Genomic DNA, 9,650 nt, shown 5'->3' with positions numbered 1-9,650 from the left:
TGTGCTGTGGTGAGCACTGTGAATTGTGTAAGACTGATGAATCACAGACCTGTACTTCTGAAACAAATAATACATTATATGTTAAAAAAAAAAAGAAGAAGATAATAGGAAGGGAAAAATGAAGGGGGGGATATTGGAGGGGGAGAGGAACCATGAGAGACTATGGACTCTGAGAAACAAACTGAGGGTTTTAGAGGGGAGGAGGATGGGGGGACAGGTTAGCCCAGTGATGGGTATTAAGGAGGGCACATACTGAATGGAGCACTGGGTGTTATACGCAAACAATGAATCATGGAACACTACATCACAAACTAATGATGTAATGTATGGTGACTAACATAACGTAATAAAATTAAATTAAAAAAATAAAAAATAAATAAAACAGTATTTTTAAGTTTCAAAACTAAAAAGCACACATTGTAAAACAAACAAACTTGATCAAGACTGAAGAGTATAGGGGCACCTGGGTGGCTCAGTCGGTTAAGCATCTGACTCTTGATTTTGGCTCAAGTCATGATCTCAGGGTCATGAGATCGAGCCCCGTGTTGGGCTCCACTCTCAGCAAGGATTGAGGATTCTCTCTTTCCCTCTCCTTCTGCCCCTACCCTTGCTCACATGCACTCTCTGTCTCTCTCAAATAAATAAATAAATCTTAAAAAAAAAAAGATACAAGGGTATAAGTTAAGTTTGAACCCCATCCCACCCCTATTCCATCCCTCTTTCCAAGAATGACCACTGTTAGTAGTAGTTTGGCATAAATGCTTCCATATCTTTCCTTTGACCAATGTACCTTTTACACTTCCTATTTTAAAAACATCAATGAAGAGAGGAGGTTGAATTTACTATATATCTACTAATATAAATATCTAGTCTAAATAATAACTGAAACGTTCATTCAGCTAACATTAGGCATCTAATTGTAGAGTTTCAAAGAAGTATAGAACTTACTTTCTGTTTCCTAGGGATTCATAGTCTAGTGCAGTGGTTCTTAATTTGGTTTTGAGAGGGTAAATATAGACTCTGTTGTGAGTCTGATGTGAGCTCTGAATCTTCTCCCCAGCAGAAAATGAACCTACATAAAATTTTGCCTATAATTCAGGGGATTCATGGATACCCTGAGAGTATGTGGACTCCTGCCTCTGGTAGAAGTAAGGTTCTTAAATTAATAATTTAACATAAATACTATAATAGAAGTGTGGACAGGACACTATGGCAGCACAAAAAAGCAGGGGCTTACCTTTAGCAAGACATGTCAAGAAAGACAGGGAAGAGTGCTACTTGCCCAGACTCCTGAAGGACACAAGGAGCTTGACAGCTAGCCCAGGGTAAGGGAAGGATGTCCACTGAGGAACAACTCTATAAAGCCCAGAGGCTAGACAAGACAGGAAACCACAGGACTCTCTTTGTGATAGGAGCCCAGTGTATGTACGAGAGTGACCGAAGAGAAGTTTGGAGAGCTGGGGAGAGGTCAGATCTAAAGGTAGAGGTCTGCTGTGTTAGGACATTTGAACTTTAGGAGTCACTGAAGGATTCTGATTAAGATTTTCTTTTCTTTTCTTTTTTTTTTAAAGATTTTATTTATTTATTTGAGACAGAGAGAATGAGAGAGAGAGAGCACATGAGAGGGGGGAGGGTCAGAGGGAGAAGCAGGCTCCCTGCCGAGCAGGGAACCCGATGCAGGACTCGATCCAGGGACTCCAGGATCATGACCTGAGCCGAAGGCAGTCGCTTAACCAACTGAGCCACCCAGGCGCCCCTGATTAAGATTTTCATAGGTAGGTAAGAAGACTATAATTAAGGCATGACTGAATAAATGATCATGGGAATAATAATTTAGATGGCAGGAGAAGATAGAAAAAGGAGATAAGACCACTTGATTCAGACTTGTGGGAGGATCAGTGACGAAAACATATGCGATTAAAAAGATACATTGCAGGGGTGCCTGTGTGGCTCAGTCGTTAAGCATCTGCCTTCGGCTCAGGTCATGATCCCAGGACCCTGGGATCGAGCCCCGCACCGGGCTCCCTGCTCCGTGAGAAGCTTGTTCTCCCTCTCCCACTCCCCTCTGCTCGCGTTCCCTCTCTGTCAAATAAATAAATAAAATCTTTTTTTTTAAAAGATACATCGCTAAAAATCAGATGGAATTCATTGGAAAGTCATTCCTTTTGCAAAGGAGATTGAGAGAATAAAGCTCGGAGACTGTGTGTAAGATAAAACTCAAAATTTGGGCAGCACATCTGCCCCCTCACTGCAATGAGTCCCATGCACAATCAAACTAGTGTCAGTCACTCAGGACGTATCACTCACTCCTGGTCTGCACACCCACATGCCTTCTGCTATCCTCCAGTAACTCCTGATGGACAGCTCGTTTTCCCATCAACTCTTCCACCTGCAAAGAGTAGAAAATGAAAGATGGCAAAATCGGTCAGTTTCTCAATAAATCTACATTGAGTATATGTATTCCTTTTATAATTATTTTTGTAATTCAGGTTTCAAAGTAATGCAATTTAGAGCAAGGCTTACAAATAATGCCATATCTGGTTCATTTCTTTTTGGGTCTACTTAACTTAATATACCTAGTAAAAAATCCAATTTTAGTCTCGCCTCCTACTACTTGGCAATGACTTCATAATTGAGGCAAGACTATAACATCTCAAGGATATTTACTTGATAAATATTTATTATTCATTAAAATTTTACTTATGCTGTAGGAGCTTTGAAGACTAAACTTATTCATATATTGAATATGCAGTTTTGTGTGTATGATGTATCATAAAATTTTTTTCAGATACAAAGAAGCATTTGGTCTTTGCCAAAGGACAGTTGCTCCAAAAGACTTCTCAGTCCCCATGTTTAGAAATGAATTTTTGTTAAAACAAAATTTATAATTTTAGCTGAAATAGCATTGATTTTTCCAGCTTGCCTTTTCTAGCTTATTAATTTAAAACAAAAGTGCATCTCCTTGCTATTACTACAAATGAATAAAGTTCTGTCATTTTCTTTTTTCCTCAGCTCACATATTTACCTTTTTTGGGGGGGGGAGAACATTAAGAACATTAAGTTCTACTCTCTTAGAAATTTTCAATTATACAGTATTATTAACTATAGTCACTATGTTATACATTAGACCCTCAGACCTTATTCATCTTATAACTGAGAGTTTGTACCCTTTTACCAAACTCTCCCTATTGTTGTTTGCTTTAAGGAAAAAAAAAATCATTAACCATCCACATCCTCTGGAATTGAATTAAATTCAACTCAAACTTGCGTTAAGTGCTCATCACAAAAAGTTCTGAAACTACCTCAGAAGAATGTGAACAAATAATATAAATGTATTTACCTTTTAAAAGCCAAGCTAATTTTGCATGCCTCTCTATAAAATAGCTCAGCATTTAAGAATATATAAAAAATTTTAAGTTGCTTATTATTAAGTAAAACTGCCATATAAGGAGATGATTTATAGTTATCCGAGGCTTAAAGTCTAGCACTCTGGTGAGAACCAGATGCCCAGGTGGCTATGGCTATGAATAAGAAATGGTCCCTCAGTTGGGGCTGACAGTTTTGCAAGAGAATCAGACATGGAGACTATAGCCGGTCATTCCCAGCACGGAGAGATACAAAGAGTATGATATGACAATGCAGTAGAAGAGGGGTTGACTAAAGATGACTTGGAGGATGAGGGCTGGCTTCATGGAGAAGGAGGTGCTTGAATAGAGCACTGAAGGATGAGAAATGCTTATTTACGTGAGGAAAGATCTTTGAGGCATAGAGAATGGGAGAAACAAAGTACAGAGGCAAGTGTTTGATGAAATGCATGAACTGTGATCATCTACACATCTATATCACATATACTAACTACTATAAAGTTTTATTTGAAATACTACGAAATAGAGAAATCAAGTAAGTTCAGCTGGTTCCGGCGTCAGCTGTTGCAATAGCAACATCATACCAGCTAACGGCTAGACGGCCCAGGGACAGGTGGGGAGCCTCACCCAGACAACCAGCCTCTCCAAGGTTCCAGAGGAGACTGCCTGAGAGGATTGGGTGAGATTGTGATTTGCAGAGCCGATGACTTGGTGAGAAAGGGCTCCTGAGATATAAAATTAAGGGTCAAGAGACCTGAGGCTGCCTAAAAATCTGACACTCATTCAAATGGATTTGCTTTCAATATTGAACATTTGAATAAAGGACAAGCTGATCCCCTCAGGGAGGAAGACTGAGAAAGGCGGCCCCTCAAGGGCAATACTTGGCCTCCCATCCCCGATCAAGGCCGTTCGGCCCCAGCCTCACACTACAGCAATCCGCAAAACAAATATTTTGTAAGGAAACCGGACTCACCTTTCTTAGAAGGCTTTTTGGTGACCATTTGTTGTTACTCAAGACTGCACCTACGTGGGCACCTGGCTGGCTCAGTCAGGAGAACATGGGACTCTTAACCTCAGGGTTGTGAGTTCAAGCCCCATGTTGAGCATGGAGCCTAATTCTAATTAAAAAAGGAAAAAAAAAGACTGCACCTAGGACAGCCCATCACCCCCACCCCCAAACACCCCCACATACCCTCACCATGTTTCTCGAAGCATTCCTTTCAATCACACAAGATACTTCCCTTGAGAGAAGTCCTGACAAATACAATTTTCTTGTTCTCCCATTTCCACAATCTGATAGATTGTGCGTGCACAGCTCCGCCATCCAGCTCTAACCCCGTTTTCAGGCCTGAGAGTGTCAAGCAGGCTCCCCCCACCCCACAGCTGGGCTGAGGCTGCAGCTGCAGATGCAAGCTCCAGATTCTGGCTCCCACAGTGGTAGCCAGGGCCTCTGAGCGAGCCATTTTATTATTTCAGTTCAAACAGGAGCTTAGGACTTAGTCTAGGTCACTCAACCTCTCGGCCTCATTTTCTTTATTCGTGAAGCAACAGGGTTTGTCTGGCTGATCTCTATGTAATCCTTCAGTTCTGATTTCTTTACCACTATATGCTTAATCTTTAGTTTGTATTGCAAGTAATGCTGGTTTGGTTTGGCTTGGTCTCTCCAAACTATGATATTGGTTCATTCATTTATTCAACACCTATTTATTCGAACCTATTCTGTGCTAGATCTTGTGTTAGACCTCAGGGAATGCAGGGTGAATAAAAATGCCCGTGCCCTCACGAAATGGAGGTGGCGGGCCCAGATGGCCGGTGAGCAAAGAAATAGATGGTATTGTCGTTTGCTGGTAAATGCTATGGAGAAGAAGAAAGCAGTGAAAGGCAGGTGGGCAGCAGAGGCTGGGTCCTGCTCTTACACATGCGGTCAGGGAAGGCCTTTCTAATAAGGTGACATCTAAGCAGCAACCAGAAGCCTTGGAACTTTTTTATCCTTGATGTATGATTATGGGATATTGTAAATTTGAGAAGACCTGGAAGTTGTCAAGAGATAGGAATGAAGTAGGTTCCAGTGGAGGTGTGTGGGAGTTTGGGTTTCAACCTAGCTTTGCCCTGTCCCATCCTTCGTGTCCCAAGATTTTCACAAATGAGCTTACCTCACTTCTATGATTCTGAACACTCTAACATTTTAGTGACTTTTCAAATGTAACATCTTCTTACTTATTTCACTTTTGTCAATGGGAATTATGCCTATTAACAATAAATTAAAAAAGCTTTGACAACTGAATGTATAGGAATTTACCGAGCAGGGATTTGTTTGGCAAGTGAATTTTGCATCCCGATGTTGAGTACCTTTCTCTTCAGCTCCACAAACCACAGCCTAGAGGCAGAACACAACCTAAAGAATGTGTGGGAAGGAGGTAAAGACTCAATGGCTAGACTGGAAATACTCCTTTCAAAGGGGTAGGTCTTTTTTTTTTTCTCCCCCTAGATTCATCTTGCATCCACTGGCTCATTCACTGCCTATCATGTGATTTGTTTTGGAGCAGGCCAGAGGCATGGGTCCCCAAGCAGATGGATGGCAGACATTGCAGGCTAATGGCAGGTCCTGTGGATGTTAAAAGAAAAGAAGTGGGCAAACCCCAGGTAGTGACATTGCTGAGGTGCATTCTAAAGTGGGCTAAGGATGAAAAGGATTCACTTTGCTTCTAAATCCAAAACATTAGAATCATATATATATACATATATATAAAACAAGGGCAGAGCCATTGCAGATCATCCTATTTTTTTTAATTAAAATTTTTTTTCTTTAGAGAGAAACAGAGAGGGAGGGAGCTTGCCAGCAGGGGTGGGGGAGGGGTAGAGGGAGAGAGAGAGAATCTCAAACAGGCTCCAAGCCAGACCCAGGGTCTGCATGGGGCTCGACATGGGGCTAGATGTGGGGCTTGATGTGGGGCTCAATCCCACAACCTTGAGGATCATGACCTGAGCCAGTGTGATTTAAACAGCTTGAGCTTGAGGTGACCATGGAGAGTCAAGTGAAAATATTCATTAGAGAGAAACAGAACAACCAGGGATGCTCATTTAGCAGAAAAGAAAAGATCAGAAGAATAAATGGTTTTGTTTCCTTCCCTCAAAATCAAGAACTAAGTGCTAAAAAACAGCTAAAATTCCATAGTGGAAGAATTAAGGATTAGGAAATTGTGAACGGCTTAGCATAATTCCAGTTTGGGGTATAGTGGGTTTTTTGTTTTTTTGTTTTGTTTTCATTTTTGTTTTTTTATTGTTGTTTTTTAGATTGAACAAAAGAACAATTATGGGAGGCTGAGGGGACTGAGGGGGCTGGGGAAGGGAGGCCATTGGTTGCTAGAGTCCCATGTTGCTGAGTAATATTTGGAGACACCCTGCTAGATTTTAGTCTCAGCATTTTAGAGTTCCAAGGACTTTGAGGGCCTCCTTGAACTAGAGATGAGAAAATGGAAGCCCAGAGAGAATACGTTGCTTCCTCTTGGCCCCGCAGAGTGAGAAGTCAGGGTCGGATCTCAGTCCAGTATTCCTCCCATTCCCACCCCCCAACCCCCACCCCGGACCCTGCCAGTCAGCAGGTGTACTATCATCCTGATTTGGGGGGCACATTGTTACATCAGTCTATAGTGGGATGCCTGGTGAAAAGCTTCATATTGCATTATCAAAAAGCAAAAGGGGTGGTCCGGGAAAAGCACTAAGTGCACAGGACTAGAGGCAGGAAACAATGTGGCACAGCAAGTATGCACTCCTGTTAGGTTGACTTGCCTTCGGTGGGGGAACCATTTTGAAATGGCATCCGAACAAGATGAAACGGGTATAATCTACACAAGGAATGATTTCCTTATAGCATGTTTAAGCAGCCCTAGAATAGATTTCAAGTGAGATTGTTCAGTGTGTTTCCATATCTATTTTTAAAGGTTGTGAAGATGAGGATTGCTATCCAACAACCTGGGATGGGAGAAGCATGTAATTCAGTTTGGAGGCAGGAGGATGAAGAACTTCTTTGTTTCATTTACTTATTCCTGACCCAATTTGTTCCCAAAAGGAAATTGAAACAGTGCAATAAGAGATCTAGGAATCAGGATATAGCTTCTTAGCAAAACCAGTCCCAATGTGTTCTGGTCTCTTCGTGAAATATTTCTAGACCTTTTACTTTGTGCCAAACTTACCAGATATGGGTAAGAAGTGGTAAGACATTACTCATTGATTGGGTGCAGTATGCCTTAATTCTAGGAAGGCCATGTACGAAATAGGCTGCAATTATAGAAGAAATAATCAAGCCCATGATGAATTTACATTTTTTATTGATGAATAAAAATGTTGACTGTTTCTTCTATCTAGATTAATGTGTTGTTGAACTCTAGTAATAACGGGTTATAAGATGACCCTTGCCTTAGTGAGGAGAATGGCCAAGGCAGGCTTATGAAGGGTATGACACATGAACTGTCCTTTGAAGGGTGAGTGGGCTCTGGGTTGGCAGAGTGAAGAGGGTTTTAAGGCAGGGCACCTGCAGGGACTGAGATCCTCAGGTAGAAATGCATACAGTCTGTGGGTAGACCAGTTCTGCAGGGAGAATGTTGTCGCTTTTTAGTGGCCCAAGACCATCACCAATCCCTGTCAACCGTGCACGAGCTGTGGGGCTATTCTTCTAACTGAGGTTATAGATTTGCAGGGTTTGTCTATAATTTCCAACGCCTGGAGTCTTTGTTCACTGGGAGGTAATGAGAAATTACAGTCCTTCTGAGGATTGGCTTTTACTTTATTCTCCTTTCTGAAAGTGCCAAAGGCAGATCCAAATTGGATGTCATTTTATCTGAACTATGAAAAAACGTCTCCCAGGAGACCCAGCAGTAACCCGGTTCCCCCTCTCACCTCAAAAGGCTTTGGTGACCGATGATCTATTTCACAAGGTCAGCCACGTGATCCAGCTCTGGGGAGGCCTGCTGCTGCCTCAGCAGGAGGCATACTTCCTGAGGACTGGTTAAGGTTTGCCATATGGAAAGACCCCCCTGCTAATTAGGGTCGTCCCTAGGGCTGGAGCTCAGGACCCTTTGCTTCACGGTTCTCCCAGGAGCCTCTCTTGCCCTTTGCTGTCTTCCTGCCCGTCCCGTCAGGACCAGCCTGGTGAAAATACAGTGACAGTCATTCATCTTCCTCTGAAGTAGACATTTAACTTGCACTGGGGCAACACTGTGCTCTCCACTCCTGCAGAATGTCCCGGAGAAACTCTTAACTTCAACTCAGATGAATCCAGGGAGAGAACCTGTTTGAAAGGTTGAAATTAAAGCGAGTCGAACCAGGATAAGAAAAGAGAGAGAGCACATCTTCCTAATCAGACCCAAGCTATAGCACTGAGGTTCACAAAATTGGGTTCTGGCACATTTATGTTTGCCAGTCAATAAAATGAGTCAGAAGAGCCCCTGGAAGTAATAGGGTCTGAAACTGTTGATACGTTTTGATGTCCTAAAGGACATGATAAATTCAATTTTAAATTTTAAAATAATTCTCTCTAACCATTGGGTTGTTTTGTGTGTGTGTGTGTGTGTGTGTGTGATATCCTGCCGGTGTTCCTTTTTTCTGATTGATGTTGGTACAGAGCAACGCAGCCAAATTACTCTATCCTGGCTGATATTAGGTAAACAAACCAGAAAATTAATGTGCCCATGGAGTGGAAATGAAAGGATCTCTGTTATTCTATATTCTGATGTAAAGAACCTCTATGTGCCCTTGGGCTAAGGAGTTGCTCACTCTTTGCCTCTCTTCTCACTGGCTTTGGGAGCTCTCAGCTGGAGCAGTGGTTATAGTTAGTTTTAGCGTGGGACCGTTCGTCAGGACATGGCAGGATCTTTAAGCCCAATGGTGGGCACAGGGGATATAGTTCTGCTACTAAAACTTTGCTTGGTTGTTCCCCCCCCACCAATAAAAATCACCTCCAGGCTAAACTCGTTCTCTATTTACTCGTAATTCTTTTTGGCTTACGTGAAGCCCCGTGTGGTAGAAGGCATGTTTTCTCTTGTCGTCCTGGATGAGAATTCAGTTCACTTCCACAAGTATTTGTTGATGACAAGCCCCAGAAGGGCACAAGGAGCTGGGGACACAGCTCCTTGGGTGAATAAAACCCCACTCTGCTCCCAAGTTGCTCACAGTCTGGGGAGGGGACAAGCATTCAGGCAGTTAACCAAGGACCAAGAATGATGGCCTTGTGACCTGGTTCAGTGGCAGGGACTGCCCTGTTTCTAGCAACACCCACATTTGGGAAAA

General features: G+C 42.4%; 1 protein-coding gene across 1 annotated transcript in view; it reads left to right on the top strand.

Moving 5' to 3' along the window:
- Positions 1-9,650, top strand: part of ARHGEF33 (Rho guanine nucleotide exchange factor 33) — a 67,285-nt gene that overhangs the window by 1,163 nt on the left and 56,472 nt on the right. The gene's annotated exons all lie outside the window — the stretch shown is intronic.

This window comes from Leptonychotes weddellii, chromosome 10 (assembly GCF_054177405.1).
Source record: "Leptonychotes weddellii isolate Sample4059 chromosome 10, ASM5417740v2, whole genome shotgun sequence".
NCBI lineage: Eukaryota > Metazoa > Chordata > Mammalia > Carnivora > Phocidae > Leptonychotes > Leptonychotes weddellii.
The sequence above is the reverse complement of the archived record's forward strand: the minus strand, read 5'-3'. Positions and strand labels throughout refer to the sequence as shown.